Source organism: Narcine bancroftii, chromosome 11, assembly GCF_036971445.1.
Source record: "Narcine bancroftii isolate sNarBan1 chromosome 11, sNarBan1.hap1, whole genome shotgun sequence".
NCBI classification, from domain to species: Eukaryota; Metazoa; Chordata; class Chondrichthyes; order Torpediniformes; family Narcinidae; genus Narcine; species Narcine bancroftii.
Window position 1 is genome coordinate 54,090,688 of NC_091479.1, and position 15,832 is coordinate 54,106,519.

The 15,832-nt window shown below is 52.7% G+C and overlaps 1 long non-coding RNA gene across 1 annotated transcript; it reads right to left on the bottom strand.

Annotated features, from left to right (window-relative positions):
- Positions 1-9,664: 9,664 nt before the first annotated feature.
- Positions 9,665-15,629, bottom strand: LOC138745429 (uncharacterized). The gene is made up of 4 exons (XR_011346260.1): positions 15,487-15,629; positions 14,172-14,361; positions 13,458-13,538; positions 9,665-10,112 (listed from the first exon to the last, which is right to left on the bottom strand). It is a non-coding gene; the product is annotated as an uncharacterized lncRNA (long non-coding RNA).
- Between the last annotated feature and the right edge of the window lie 203 nt (positions 15,630-15,832).

The window sequence follows — 15,832 nt, forward strand, 5'->3', positions numbered from 1 at the left end:
TTCGAATAAGCGAGTTCTTGATTCAAGTACCTGCACAGACAGGCTGGAGTCCATTGGCTCATGATTCATACTTTTGAAGAGGCTGAATGGACTTCAAAGGCAGAAATGACGGCACGTGTCATGGGATGAGCCATTCTGGAGAAACATTACAAATGAGAGGCAGAAGATGTTGTCCATGCTGTGGGGAAGAGAGGATTGAAGATACAGTCGTCAGAGAAGGTACAGTTACATCGTCTTCTCCTTTGACCAGGAGTAACAAGTGGATTTTGAAGGAGGAAGATCATTTCTAACCGTATCTTTGAGATCAAGAGAGCAGCCTCGTTGAGACCGTGGAAATGGCCACTTTTGATGAATAAAGCCAAAGTAATCTTGCATTTGCAACATAACCATTTTTAAATGGAGACTTAGTTCAGCCCTTGACTGAGTTGATGAAATCTTGGTGGAAGAAAATAGCCACTCCACTGTCTCTTTGAAAAGACAACAGATTCATCATGTGGAACAGATTCTGAAATCTCCCTGCAAGAGAGGAAAATAAACTCTCGCAGAGTAAGTTTCAGAACAATGATTTTTCATCCAAGAAATTCAGACGAGTTTGAAAGAGGACCGATGACGAGGTTTTGAAATCCTTCAGTTGCTTTTGCCACAATTTAAAGAAATCGACATGGTGTCAAACGACTCAAATCCAGATACAACCCTTCACAAATTGAGCTCTTGCAGCTCCATTGGGTTCAACCAGCGAAAGATGAGGGGGTAAAGCCACCGCGTTAGAGAGAGTCAGCAGGTCAAACAGACATAGAGCAAAGAGAAAGAGACATCAAACACATTGTGGGTTTGTCCCTTCATCAAAGAAAGATGAGGAAGAGAAGGTCAGAAATGGGACCATTAAATTGTGGGGATGGAGGGCAGGAGGAAGCCAACACACACAGAGAGGGGACTTGGGTACCTGGGGCAAACAGGCGGTTCCCCCCCCCTGCCCTCCTCCCCCCCCTGCCCTCCTCCCCCCCCTGCCCTCCTCCCCCCCCTGCCCTCCTCCCCCCCCTGCCCTCCTCCCCCCCCTGCCCTCCTCCCCCCCCTGCCCTCCTCCCCCCCCTGCCCTCCTCCCCCCCCTGCCCTCCTCCCCCCCCTGCCCTCCTCCCCCCCCTGCCCTCCTCCCCCCCCTGCCCTCCTCCCCCCCCTGCCCTCCTCCCCCCCCTGCCCTCCTCCCCCCCCTGCCCTCCTCCCCCCCCTGCCCTCCTCCCCCCCCTGCCCTCCTCCCCCCCCTGCCCTCCTCCCCCCCTGCCCACCTCCCCCCCCTGCCCTCCTCCCCCCCCTGCCCTCCTCCCCCCCCTGCCCTCCTCCCCCCCTGCCCTCCTCCCCCCCTGCCCTCCTCCCCCCCTGCCCTCCTCCCCCCCCTGCCCTCCTCCCCCCCCTGCCCTCCTCCCCCCCCTGCCCTCCTCCCCCCCTGCCCTCCTCCCCCCCCTGCCCTCCTCCCCCCCTGCCCTCCTCCCCCCCCTGCCCTCCTCCCCCCCCTGCCCTCCTCCCCCCCCTGCCCTCCTCCCCCACCTGCCCTCCTCCCCCCCTGCCCTCCTCCCCCCCCTGCCCTCCTCCCCCCCCTGCCCTCCTCCCCCCCCTGCCCTCCTCCCCCCCCTGCCCTCCTCCCCCCCCTGCCCTCCTCCCCCCCCTGCCCTCCTCCCCCCCCTGCCCTCCTCCCCCCCCTGCCCTCCTCCCCCCCCTGCCCTCCTCCCCCCCCTGCCCTCCTCCCCCCCTGCCCTCCTCCCCCCCCTGCCCTCCTCCCCCCCCTGCCCTCCTCCCCCCCTGCCCTCCTCCCCCCCCTGCCCTCCTCCCCCCCCTGCCCTCCTCCCCCCCCTGCCCTCCTCCCCCCCCTGCCCTCCTCCCCCCCCTGCCCTCCTCCCCCCCCTGCCCTCCTCCCCCCCTGCCCTCCTCCCCCCCCTGCCCTCCTCCCCCCCCTGCCCTCCTCCCCCCCCTGCCCTCCTCCCCCCCCTGCCCTCCTCCCCCCCTGCCCTCCTCCCCCCCTGCCCTCCTCCCCCCCCTGCCCTCCTCCCCCCCTGCCCTCCTCCCCCCCCTGCCCTCCTCCCCCCCCTGCCCTCCTCCCCCCCCTGCCCTCCTCCCCCCCCTGCCCTCCTCCCCCCCTGCCCTCCTCCCCCCCCTGCAGTCCTCCCCCCCTGCCCTCCTCCCCCCCCTGCCCTCCTCCCCCCCCTGCCCTCCTCCCCCCCCTGCCCTCCTCCCCCCCCTGCCCTCCTCCCCCCCCTGCCCTCCTCCCCCCCCTGCCCTCCTCCCCCCCTGCCCTCCTCCCCCCCTGCCCTCCTCCCCCCCGCCCTCCTCCCCCCCCGCCCTCCTCCCCCCCCGCCCTCCTCCCCCCCCGCCCTCCTCCCCCCCCGCCCTCCTCCCCCCCCTGCCCTCCTCCCCCCCTGCCCTCCTCCCCCCCTGCCCTCCTCCCCCCCTGCCCTCCTCCCCCCCTGCCCTCCTCCCCCCCCTGCCCTCCTCCCCCCCCTGCCCTCCTCCCCCCCCTGCCCTCCTCCCCCCCTGCCCTCCTCCCCCCCTGCCCTCCTCCCCCCCTGCCCTCCTCCCCCCCCTGCCCTCCTCCCCCCCCTGCCCTCCTCCCCCCCCTGCCCTCCTCCCCCCCCTGCCCTCCTCCCCCCCCTGCCCTCCTCCCCCCCCTGCCCTCCTCCCCCCCCTGCCCTCCTCCCCCCCCTGCCCTCCTCCCCCCCCTGCCCTCCTCCCCCCCCCTGCCCTCCTCCCCCCCTGCCCTCCTCCCCCCCCTGCCCTCCTCCCCCCCCTGCCCTCCTCCCCCCCCTGCCCTCCTCCCCCCCCTGCCCTCCTCCCCCCCCTGCCCTCCTCCCCCCCCTGCCCTCCTCCCCCCCCTGCCCTCCTCCCCCTGCCCTCCTCCCCCTGCCCTCCTCCCCCCCCTGCCCTCCTCCCCCCCTGCCCTCCTCCCCCCCCTGCCCTCCTCCCCCCCCTGCCCTCCTCCCCCCCCTGCCCTCCTCCCCCCCCTGCCCTCCTCCCCCCCCTGCCCTCCTCCCCCCCCTGCCCTCCTCCCCCCCCTGCCCTCCTCCCCCCCCTGCCCTCCTCCCCCCCCTGCCCTCCTCCCCCCCCTGCCCTCCTCCCCCCCTGCCCTCCTCCCCCCCCTGCCCTCCTCCCCCCCCTGCCCTCCTCCCCCCCTGCCCTCCTCCCCCCCCTGCCCTCCTCCCCCCCCTGCCCTCCTCCCCCCCCGCCCTCCTCCCCCCCCGCCCTCCTCCCCCCCCTGCCCTCCTCCCCCCCCTGCCCTCCTCCCCCCCCCTGCCCTCCTCCCCCCCCTGCCCTCCTCCCAGTAGTCTATTCACTGGGACAGGGCCTGGATAGACTTGATTGCGGGGATGGGGCAGTGTGTCACCCACGATGTGTTGAATGTCTGTAGTGAACTCAGACTCATATGAGAGGAGTCGCTGCTGCTTGGCCGACCACAGGTCTAACACTTTATGGAAGGCAAATATTAATGGCTTCTGGTCCATGAAGACACTGAATTGTCTACCTTCCAAAAATACCTTAAGTGCCTGACTGCCAGGTACAGCACCAATTGTTCTCAGTCAAAGACGCTGTATTTGAGTTCAGGTGGCCAGAGGTGTCTGCTAAAAAAGGACAGGGGCTGCCATTCCCCTTTGATGAATTGCTCCAGTGCACCCCCTACTGCTGTGCAGGAAGCATCTACTGTGAGAGTGGTGGGTGTCTCTGGCCTGGCGTGTACCACAAGGGTTGTGTTGGCCAGTGCGTCCTTGGCCTTCTGGACGCCTCCAAATCCTATTGTCCCAGGTAATGTCTTTACCTTTCTCCGCATGATGAGGGCCACGGGGGGGCGTGGCAAGATGGCGTAAGGATCAGACGTGCCTTCCAGTCCGCTCCTGACTCTATCTTAATGTTTTGTCTAGAAATGCCCGTTAAAATTCTTTAAAAGTTTAGATAACTTCAGTGCTGTTAATTTAACTTATAATGGTAAAATTGGTGGAAAAGAGCAAAAAAAAACGACAACAGATTATCAAAAAACTACATTTTCCAAAAGTTCAAGTTTTGGAGCCTACCTACAGGAAAAACATCGAGACTCAGCCTGAAATGGATCCCAGGAGAAAGGTACAGCTTTCGGATGTAGAGTTCAATATTACATCGGTAGAGCCCACTAAAGAGGGCGCCAAACAGCCTTTAGTAAAAAGAGTTACTCAGGTTCGCACATGTGCAGTAACATCTGACGGCAATGTTATGAATGAACCACTTGTAGTAACATCAGTTGAAGTACCGGCTGGGGAAAGGCATTTGTCAACTGTAGCGGTGGCACTGCAAACTGCACCTTTTGAGATAAAAGAACCTATACAACTTGATGGATGGGGAAAACCCCGGCCAGCGTCCTCCAGTCATTGCTGGAGAGGCTGTGGCAGGGGTTTCCACACGCAGCTATACTACAAGGAAGGCAACCAGAATGAAGGAAGCAAAAGAAGACCCTTTGGTTATGCAGAAGAAGCAGGAATCTGTTGAGCCAGAATCTCTTCCAATTGAAAAGATTCTTGTGAATCTTGAATCTAAATTATCTTATACAATGCAGGGATTATCCAAGATTATGACTGAACTTGGTACTAGGTTTAATACTCTGTGGTGAAAATACATTCTCAACAGATGGCTGAGTTTGGAGCTTTTAAGCTTGAAGTGAGAGATAAATTTAATTCGTGTGAAGAAGATATATACGAAATACGAGATCATGTTTCAGATGTGACCAAAATGGTCAAAGACTTACAAACTCAAAATAAAGATTTGGTGAAAAAGATTGATTATTTGGAAAACCAATCCAGACGGAACAATATAAAGATTATTGGTTTGCCGGAAGGAATGGAGGGACCAGACCCAAGAAAATGTTTTACTGAATGGATTCCGCAGGTGCTGGGTCAAGAACATTTCCCGGAAGATATAATACTGGAACGTGCTCACAGAGCCTTGCGTAGAAGACCTATTTCAGGTCAAAGTCCAAGACCTGTTTTGGTTTGTTGGTTGAATTATTACGACAGAGAAATAATTTTACGAGTGGCAATTAGAAATGCACAACAGAGAAAATCACCCTTGATGATTCAAAATAATCGAGTTTTCTTCTATGCAGATTTGAGTCAAGAAGTTGTGTTCCAATGACGGGAATTCAATTCTGCTAAAGAGTTGTTGTGGAAGAAAGGTTATAAGGCAACCTTTAGATATCCAGCTGTTTTGAAGGTTTTTCAAGATGGTTGCCAACCAAATTTCTTTGATTCTCCAAAGGAAGCTATAGCATTTGCTCAAGAGCTGCCAATTACTCGGTTTCAACAGAGACGTAGTCGCCGCGATCTCTAAGGAGACAAGAGATGGAAGAAAAGAGCCGTGCTCCAAGAAGGAATGGTTGTAATGGTGACTCGGCAGTTGGAGCTGATTAAAAGAAGAGTTGTTCTTTTTTTTAAATTTTTTTTTAAAAAAGGAATATTAAATAATGATGATGTTAGTTTAAGATGAAGTGAGAGTTGGGGGAGAGAACTGGATGGGCACTATTTCCTGAAAGTCATCTGCTACGTGTGAGTTATCTCACACCCATTTTTTTTGGGAGTTACCGCATTGCGTGGTTTAGACGGGAGGGGGTATTTTTAACCTCCTACCTGTTATTTTTCCTTTTTTTGTATTATTAGATTAAAGAGTTAAGGGTTTTCTTTTGTGTTGAAAAAAAAAGCATAAGAAAGTATTTGATTGTTTAAAAAACTAAAAATTCATGTGGTTTTTTTTGTAAAGTTTATTCAGTAGATCAGGAATATTTGAAATTTAAATGTGAATGGGATGGATAAGTTTTTTTTAAATATTTTTTCTTTAACTTTAAGGTGAAAGGAGTGGTAATTCAGGTGCATATTATTTTGCTATTTTAGTTATAGAACGAAGGGAATAATGGTGAAAGTTATAAATTGAATTGTATAATTCTTAATGAGGCTTGAATTTTGTTTGTGGCTTATGCTCTATTTGTTGAAGATATAGATTTCGTTGTAGATGTATTTTTATTATTTGGATATCTGAATTTTAATGTAATGATTGGGGATATTTAAATGTGGTATTGGAGCTTTTATTGGGTAATTATTCAAGGTTAAAAGGGAAAAATGGTGGAAGAGTACCAAATTTGAATTGTACAATGTTTAATGAGGTTGGAATTTTGTTTTAAGATGGCAGTTTATGTGACTAATATGATGTTAGATGTGAAGTTAGTTGATATTTGGTGAAGGTTTATCTCTATAGAGAAAGTTTTATTTTTCATCTTTTTTTTTCTCATGCTACAATTTTTTTTAAAGAATTGATTATTGTTTAAGAATTTTTGATAGACAATGTTACTAATTTTACTAATTTTTTATTTTAAGTTTGTTAATTATATGTTTCATCTTAACTCTGTTAAATATATGCATTTAAGTTTGATTTAAATATGTTTTTTAAGTCTGATATCTTAGTATTAATTACTTTTCTTTTTGTTAGTATTTTAATCGGTTATGTTTTTGGTTTTTTTTGTAAGTGGGTTTTTTTCTCACATATATTATTAACTTTATTAATTCTTCACTCTTTATATTGGGGGGAAGGGGGGGTTGGACTAATTTGAGTTGGGTTATTAATGTGTAATAATTATTGGGGAGGGTATACTTTATTTAGATTACTGATACTGTATTGTAATTTTATTATTTTGTTCTTAATTTTTAAATGTAATTCTATATGTTATTCATGTTATAAAATCTTAAATAAAGTTTAAAAACAAAAAAAATGATGTTGGCCACTACCGGTATGAATCGGTGATAAAAATTAATCGTACCAGTGAATTCTTGCAGCCCCTTCATTATGTGGGGTTTGAGGAAGCACTTAACAAACTCTATCTTTTCAAGCAGGGTTTAGTTCCGTGCCTGTTGATTTAACCCCCAAGGAAGTCGAACGTTTCCAACCTGAACTAGCACTTAGCAAGGTTTATATAGTAAGTCCAAATTCCCGCAGCCAGGCGCACAGTCACATTAGATGGTCTCTGTTTAGCTTCATTGCCACCACTTTGACATATTGTGGTTACTGCCACCCTCTGCTGTTGGAGAATATCCTCCTTGGTCTCAGCCCCTCAATGTAACTAAGAACCCCTAAAATGCCCCTAATGTTTTGGCCTTCATCACTACTCCTGGCAAGGCATTCTTGACACCCACAACTCTGGGTAAAAGAAAATACCCCTGATATCTCCCCTAAATCTTCCTCCCTTTGCTTTAGACAGATGTCTTCTAGTGTTTGCTACTCCGATCTGGGTTTCAGGCAAACTGAAGGGCATCTTTCACTGAGTTTCTGGTTTTCCAGCAGTTCTGGATGTCTGTCTCTGGATGCTCTGCTCCGTGGACCACCCCGCAGTATCCCATCTAGTCCTAGAGTCTCTGTGTCAGACATTCTCTGCTGACCACTGCCTGATGGCTTTGTGGTCAAATGTGTTTGTCTATGAAACCGTTCCCAGGAAGGTAAAGGGGCAAAGTCTTGCTGACTGGAACATTGTGCAGCACCAGGGACAGGCCAATCTTTCGCAACACCTAAGCCAGGTAGAACCTCAGCACATAGCAGCATTTGGTGCCCTTGCACTTTGGTTGCAAGCACAGCCACACACAATTATGGCCATGCTGGTTACACCCTTGTCCCCATTGATTGACGATGTACACGGTCCTTCTCCAGACTCTATCCATTTTGGACCCTCACATGAATAGGAAATTTGTTTTGGGAATTGACAGGGTGGTGGTGTGGGGATGGGCCAAACCTGGCTCACGTGCAGCAGGACCGAAAGTTCCTTGCACATTGCACCTGATAATCAGGTTTTACCCGAATGACAGAGATGGGTATCTCTGTGGTTCTCCCTGTCTCCTGGACCTGGGGGTCTTTGTACTGCTCCCCATCTCCTTAAGTTGGTGCTTTGTTCTCCACCACCCCCACAAGAAATCCAAGACCCCTGGATGGAGGGCAGAGGCGCAGAGAGATCAGTGAGAACACGGGTAGTTTCAACAGGGTGGGGTCCATCCAGGTGCCTGATAACAGGAGGAACCAAGTGGGAAGGAGGATGCAGGGCATTCGATAGCAGGACATTGCGAGAGAGTGGATTCTTCGAACTCTTGAGGGGAGAAGGCGCTGGTCGATCCAGCGGTTTAGGTGGGGCAGGGTATAGACATGGCAGCTGACTGGAATTGTCAGCGGGTTACTGAGACCTGGGAAAGGAGGGGAAGGAGGGTGCAGTAGTGTTCTGAGAGTGCTGAGGGAGAGGCAACATGGGTGCCACCTCAAGGCAATGGTCCCCTGATTGATTGCAGGGATGGGCTCTGTAAATAGACTCATAGATATCCAGCACAGAGCATCTTTGTCGCCCTGCCATCAGGAAGGAGATATGGAGGAATAAAAGCAGAGCAGCCAGGGAGGGAAATAGCTTCTTCCCACAGGCCGTGCGATTGACAAGGCAACATGAGCTGGATGGGAGCTAAGAATGAAAAGGGTGAGAGGAATATGGACTGATTACAACAGCTCAGCTAGCAGGAGAGAGGGGCTGAAGGGCCTGTTTCTGTTTTGTCTATCTGGACCAGCTTTTGAGTTCAAGCTTTAAAAAACCCAATCATTTTTAAATTTAATCTCAACGGTACAGAATGAATCAAGAGACAAGATGTCTGTCCAGCAGCAAGCGTCGAAGGCACTTCCTGAAACGGAGGCTCTGAAACCACAGGGAGGTTCTGGACGGAAAGAGGCCCAGCTTCTTCTGGAAGGAGGAGAGGAGAGGCAGGGGAAATGCGGGGGAAGGGAAGGGGAGGGGAGGGGCTAGGGATGCCGTCCACCGTTCACCTCCCCTTTCCTCTACACCGTTCCCCTCCCCTTTCCACTGCCCGTTCCCCTCCCACATCGCCTCCCCCTTCCAGTCCCCAGTTCCCGTCCCCCGCTCGCCTCCCCCATTCCCCTCCCCCTTCCCTTCCTCCTACTCCTAACCCTAACCCCTAACAAAATCCTAAACCTAACCTTAACACTACCGATACCCCCTACCACCACTCCACGTCCCCTAACTCTACCCCCACCCCATCCACTAACCCTAAGTTTATTCCTACGCCTATGCCACCCCCTAACCCCAACCCTAATGCTACCCACCATCCCCTAACCCCAAACCTCACTCCTCCTCTACCCCACTGCTCCTACCCCCTTCCCCTATACCTAACACAAGCCCACTTCCCTGAACTATAGACCTAACCATAAACCAAGATATAGCCCTACCCCATGTCTCCTAACACTAACCCTAACTCTACCCAACTTCCCCAACCCTAAACTAAACCCTATCCCTATCCCTTACAACCTACCTCCTTCCCCTAACCCTACCTCCTACCCCTTCCCATACCCGCACCCCCTACAACTATCCCCTTCCCCTAACCATACCTCCTACACCTTCCCCATACCCACACCCCCTACAACTACCCCCTACCCTATCCCTTACAACCTACCCCCTTCCCCTAACCCTACCCCTTCCCCATACCTGCACCCCCTACCACTATCCCTACCCTATCCCTTACAACCTACCCACTTCCCCTAACCCTACCTCCTACCCCTTCCCCAACCCCGCACCCACTACCACTACCCCCTACCCTACCCCTTACCACAACCCCTACCCTTACCCCCTTCCACTACCCCCTTTCTCCTACCCCCTTCCCCTCCCCCTCCTTCCCCTAGGTTAGGGGTAGGAAGGGGAAAGGGAAGGGGGAGGGGAAGGGGAGGAGGAGAAAGGGAGGGGAAGGGGGAGGGTTAGGGGATGGGGAGGGGAAGGGGAGGGGGAAAGGGGAAGGGAAGGGCGGAGGGGAAGGGGGAGGTGAAGAGTGGAGGGCTGGGGTTAGGGCATAGGTGTGAGGGCAGGAGAAGGGGAAGGTGAGCGGGAGGGGGTTGGGATGGAGGAGGGGTAGAGGAGAAGAGGGGAAGTGGGTGAAGGGACATGGAAGAGGCAGGGAATGGGGTTGGCAGGGCCAGAGGGATACGACGGGGAGGGGTTCAGGCCATCATGATGTTGTCCGTCCTCTGTTCAGCTGGGATGCGAGGTTCTCTGGACTCGTGTCTTGTCTCTGAGATCGCTCCTTCTCCTGGGAAGAGAAATACGAGTGATAGAGATACTGCCTCTGAGGCCTGATCACAATGACTTTGGAGGGTCCCAACTCTTTCCCCATCATCCCCCCTACCCCTGAACACTGGAGCCTTTCCCCTTCCTCTGCTTTACCTGAGGAAGTCTGTTTTGGCGAAAACCACGATCTCTCTCTGCAGAGCTCAGAGCAACGTGTGTCCATCAGGCAACACCCTGGTTCTCCACGATATGGCAGCAAGATGTTAGACAATCATGGATGGATCAGTCGAGACCATTCAGCTGATCCATCTGAACCTACCCCACAACAATGTTACCCTCCCCTCCCTCACACCAGTACTCTCCATTTTTCTTGAATTCCTGTCCATATTAAAATCCTTTTCATGCCTTTTTTGGACCAGCCTCCGCTACTACCCCAACAATGCATTCCAGCCACCCACTACATTCTGTGTGAATAAAATGTACCCCTCACGTCTTGCCTAAATTTCCCTCAGCTCACCTTATTTAGACGTCCTCTGGTATTCTCGCCCCAGGAATGCACACAATATTCCAAGTGTGGTCTGACGAGAATTTTATACATCTGCAACGATACCTCTTTGTTTTTGAACTCAATCCACTGACTCCTGAAGGCCAGCACACAATACACCATCTTAAACTCCCTCTCAATTTGCACAGCAACTTTGAGCGATTTATGGCGCAGGATCTAAATATATCTCAGTCCTGCACACTGTTCATAATCCTGCCATTAACCAAGTGCTCTGCCCACACATTCTTGTAATCCGCATTCAATGAAGATATTGGTGTATATGAAGCTACTTTTAATGGGTCTCCAACCTTCTTTGGAATAACTGTTATTCGTGCCCTTGAAAATTACTCTGGAAATAAACCTGGACCAGTTGCTTATTTAAGTACATCTGATTTACAGGATTGAACTCCATCTGTCACTTCTCTGCAAACTGGATGACCTATGACAACCTTCTACACTGTCTACAACATCTCTACCTCTGTGTCATCCCCTGACGTACCCACCCTTCCACTCCCATCATCATTCATAAAAATCACAAAGAGCAGGGGTCCCAGAGCAGATCCCTTTGGAGCGCCACTAGTCATTGTTCCATCTACTACTACCCTCTGTTTTCTGCAGACAAGCCAATTCTGAATCCACACAGCCAAGGGTCCATGGATCCCATGCCTCCAGACATTCTGAATGAGGCCTCCGTGGGGACCTTGTCAAGCACCTTACTAAAATCCTCGTGCAGCACATACAGACTTTGACCTTCATCTATTTCCGTTGACACGTCCTCGAAAAACTCAATTTGACTCGTGAAGCAGGACCTGCTCCTCACAAAACTATCCATGAGTTTCCCCAGCATGTTTGGGCATTGCCCTCGGCCCCAGCATCTGCAGACTTCCTGGCCAGTCCCTCCCTTACCCCTTCCCAGAGCTTCCGCATCCATTAGAACATCAAGCATTGCTGCCCAGTACAGGCCCTTTGGCCCATAAAGGCTGTACTGACCTTTGTAAATGTTCTCCACAACCTTTACCTGTACCACACCCATAGGAACATAGGAAGTGGGAACAGGAGTAGGACAAAAATGGCCTATCGAGCCTGCTCCGCCATTCAATATGATCATGGCTGATCTAATTTATGACCAAACTCGACCTACCCTGCCTTCTCGCCATATCCCCAAATTCCCTTATCATGTAAAAATTCTGTTCCCTTACATCCACATGCTCGTCTCAGAGACTTTTATATGTACCTATTCTACCAACCGCTACCACTTTCTCCGGTGACGCATTCAAAGCTCTCACAACTCTCTGCATAAAAAAAATCTCCCCTCACCTGAAGCGGATGCTCTCTGAGATTTGCACCTGACACTTTAGGAAAGGTTTGTGGCTGTTCATTCCATCTAAGCCCCCCACAATCTTATTTAGAATAAGTTATTAAGCTGTGGAAGGGGCAAGTTGGGAGAGTGAGGAGGGGAGAGAGCTGGTGGGGGAGGGGTGAGAGCTGATGGGGAGGGGTCAAGGCCGTGTTGGGGAGAGGGATCAGGACCGCGTTGAGGTGGTGAACGGACAGACACGGGTGGATCTACCTGCCGAAATAAAGGAGCAATAAGAAGGCCATCTCGGGATCTACCAGCATCTTCTGGGGCTTGATGTCTCAATGGAAACCCCCCTGAGGATGGAAGTAGGCCATGCTCTGCCACAGCTGGTACATGAACATCTGGCAACACAACGATATAACATGACCCGCTCTGCCTCCACACTGGCCGGGTCTATATCCTGAGGGTAAGGGGAGGTGGGTGAAGGGCTCCTCCCTGCCAATCAACATCCATCCTCATCATCCTCTCCGCCCCTCTCCCCTCACTACCCTTTCTCTCCTCACCAATACCCATTGAGACCCTCATGCACCCTTCATCGATATCCAGTCCCCAGCGAGACTCAGCCAGTAAACTCCTTCATATCCTCCAACCCCACCATCCAAGCTTGCCCCAGTGGACAACTTGACCACCCAGACCCACAACCACCTTGATGTAGATCATGGGAATGGGCTGCTTGGCCTTGTTGAAGTGCTGGACCATGCAGTGAACCGTCTCGGGAACATAGACCAGACCCAGATTCAAATAAACCTCCTCTTTCTCTTGGACACAATACAAACATGTCAGCTGGATTTACCCTCCAACACCCAGTGCCTCTCCCAACTGGAGTGCCAGCCCCTCCTGCTCTCTGTAGGCCTGATGCCCCCAGTGCTCAACACAACATTGCATGAATCCAAGGGCTCAGCGAGCAGAGCGTCAACAGGCCGTAGTGGACCCGTCCGCTGCCCCATCATTCGGCTTCTGGTGAGACTGCACAAAATGTGCAGCTCTGACCGCCCTCCCTCGTGAGGCAAGGATTCACCGGGAGAGAAAAACCATTGACGTTTCGAGATGAGAAATGTTTGCAGCCGGATGTTGGCTGGGGTCGAACATGTGGAGGCTGAGTTGTTGGGACGATTCAGAGCAGGCGTTGATTTGGAAGGGCACCAAAAGGTTCTGGGGAAGTGAGTTATGGGGGAAAATACATTCGTGAAATGAATTGGGGAAACAGACTGGAGGGGCTGAGTGGCCGAATTTGGCGACCTTGTCTTGTGGTCTTGCTGCTGTCTGGAGTTGAAATGGCAAGAGGTCATGAGTTAATGGGTGAGGAGCAGGGCAGCCAGTGTCAAGGAGTCGGCACTGGTCAGAGGGGCAGGATGGAGGCAACAGAGAGGCTGCAGCGAGACAGATCGATTGAAGGAATGGGGAAGGTAGCAGCAAATGATATGCATCAGAGTGGGGGTGGGGTGGGTGCAGGTGGATCTTACCTTGACTACAGAGGAGTAGAAGTTGAGAAGAGGGACGATGACGGTGTGATCCAACTTTCGCACGATCTGCAGTTTGCGGTTCTATGGCGAGAGAGGAACATCAGCAAGGCTGGGCGGTGGTTCGGAGCCCTGAGGGGCGACTTGTCCAAGTTGAGGGGGGAGGCGGGGAGGAGATTCGTCAAGAGGTCAGAGGTGGTGAACTCCAAGGGATGCCGAAATGGGGGACTCGTCGAAAGTCGGTGGGGGGGACTTTTTGTGTTGCTGGAGCGGGGACTCGTCAGGGCGTTCAATGAAGTATCACTTCCGTTTTTATGATTGTTTTCCCAGCTTCTACTAAACAATGAATTTGCAGAAAATCTTTGATATTTGCCATGTGTGTGTGTGTGTGTGTGTGTGTGTGTGTGTGTGTGTGTGTGTGTGTGTGTGTGTGTGTGTGTGTGTGTGTGTGTGGGGGGTGGGGGGTTGTGTGTGGGGAGGGGGGCTGCTGTTGTGGGTTTGTGTGACTTTCTCTGTTTCCAAACCCCATGGCTGCTTTGGTCTCTGTCAGATGCTCCTCTTTCCACCCACGCTTCAAAAATGTGTTTGGGGTGTTTGTCAATTGGGTGTAATTGTGTGAAACGTGCTCATGTGTCGCAAGGGCCTGTGAACGTGCTGTAGGCCCTAAAGTTAAATATCAGGGTTTTCCATTTCCACACAACTGCTCCTCCCCCTCACCTTGAATCTCTTGTCCTGCAAGATCTTCTTGATGGCAATCAGCTCTCCGGAGTCCACCAGCCTTGTCTGGTACACCACACCGAAAGATCTATTGTCGATGATTTTATCATCTGTGCAGGACACCACCTTGGGGACGTTGGGTCCATGACACGGTGTGGCCACCTCTGTTGTGACTTTATTGCCATGTCCTCTGGGGCAGAAGCAGCAGCATTTACACACCCAGAGGGTACACAACAGGTCATTTATCCCAACCCAGCCTTGCTGTCCAAGTTAGTCTCTACCCCTCCCTCTAACTCCCTTCCAAGGGTCACCTAAATGTCAGAATTGATCCTCTGGTGGTTTGTTCCAGCCTCTCAGTAGAAATATTGCCACCCGAGGTCCCTCTTTGATCACTCTCCTCAGACTGAGGCCAGTTCCGCAGCCGTTCACTTTGTCTACAACCCTCCCTCCATGGGAGGATCTGGTCATCCTTGACCTTCAGCACGTCCCGGGGAGATGAACCACTCTGAACCCTACCACGGGTTTAGCAGAAGCCCTCCACATTCACAGAAGCTCAGCAACACCGTGATCTTCCATGATGCAAGTGAGACCTCGTCGCCAGAGGGAGCAGGTGGTGCAGAGAGAGCCCCACTCTTCACCGCTCAACTCTGTTGGGTCCGCCGCAGCAGAAACACTTTCTAACACCTTGATCCAGGTCCACTGGGGGAAAGAATCCTATCCCAGTTGGGGGGGTGTGGGGTGTATGCAAGGGTGGAAGTGATCTTGTAACCATGGGGGGGGAGTGGCGGGTGGAGGAGCGGTCCTGTCTCTCAGTGGACAGATCCCATTCCAGGTGGAGGGGGAGCTCTGTCCCATTTCTGTTGAAAGGTCTGCCTTCCATCCCCCTCGCAACTTCTCTTCTCCCTCAGACACCTCACACTCTCCCCTGCCCCGATTCCTCTACCACACTCTCATCCCCCACCCAACACCACCCCCATGGTTTCCCCAGTGCTTTCCGTCCCCTCGCACCCCATTCCCCCCAGCTCAACCCTATGTCCCCTATCTCAGATCCAATCTCCCTTGACATTAGCCTGTGGTGCTACCCCGTTCCTTTGTTCTCCCCTCCACTCCTACAGACCCCATCCCTGTATCCCCTCACATGCCATTGTTCTCCCCTCCCCAGTCCCCTCCAGCTGCCCCATAAAGTGCCCTGCACTCAGGATGGGGAGAGGGGATTCAATGCAGCCTCCATTCTCTCCGCCCACACTGGGTAAAGGATGGTGCCAGAGGAGGTTCTGTCCCAGTAGGGGAGCCTGTAGCAGGCTCTTTATCTCACCCATGGGCGCAGGGTGCTTCCAAACACAACCCTGTTGATCAGAGGGTCCCTGGGATGAGACAGCGTCCTACTCCGACACGCGGGCCAGAATCCCCTTCCAAGAGAGGCATCTTTCTCGTGTTGCTGTGCCATGGCACGACTCAGCTATGGCTGCCCCATGCAGTGACATCATCACCCCCTCTGTGTAATCATCTCCCCCTTCTGTGACACCTCCCCTCTCTGTGACACCACTAGTGTAATGGGCAGGGACATCCAACCATTTAAATCCTCCTCAATTTCCCCAAGCAAGGGGAGAATAATTCAGCTGGTCTAAATTACTCGTTGTTATCTATTCTAACTCCTAGAT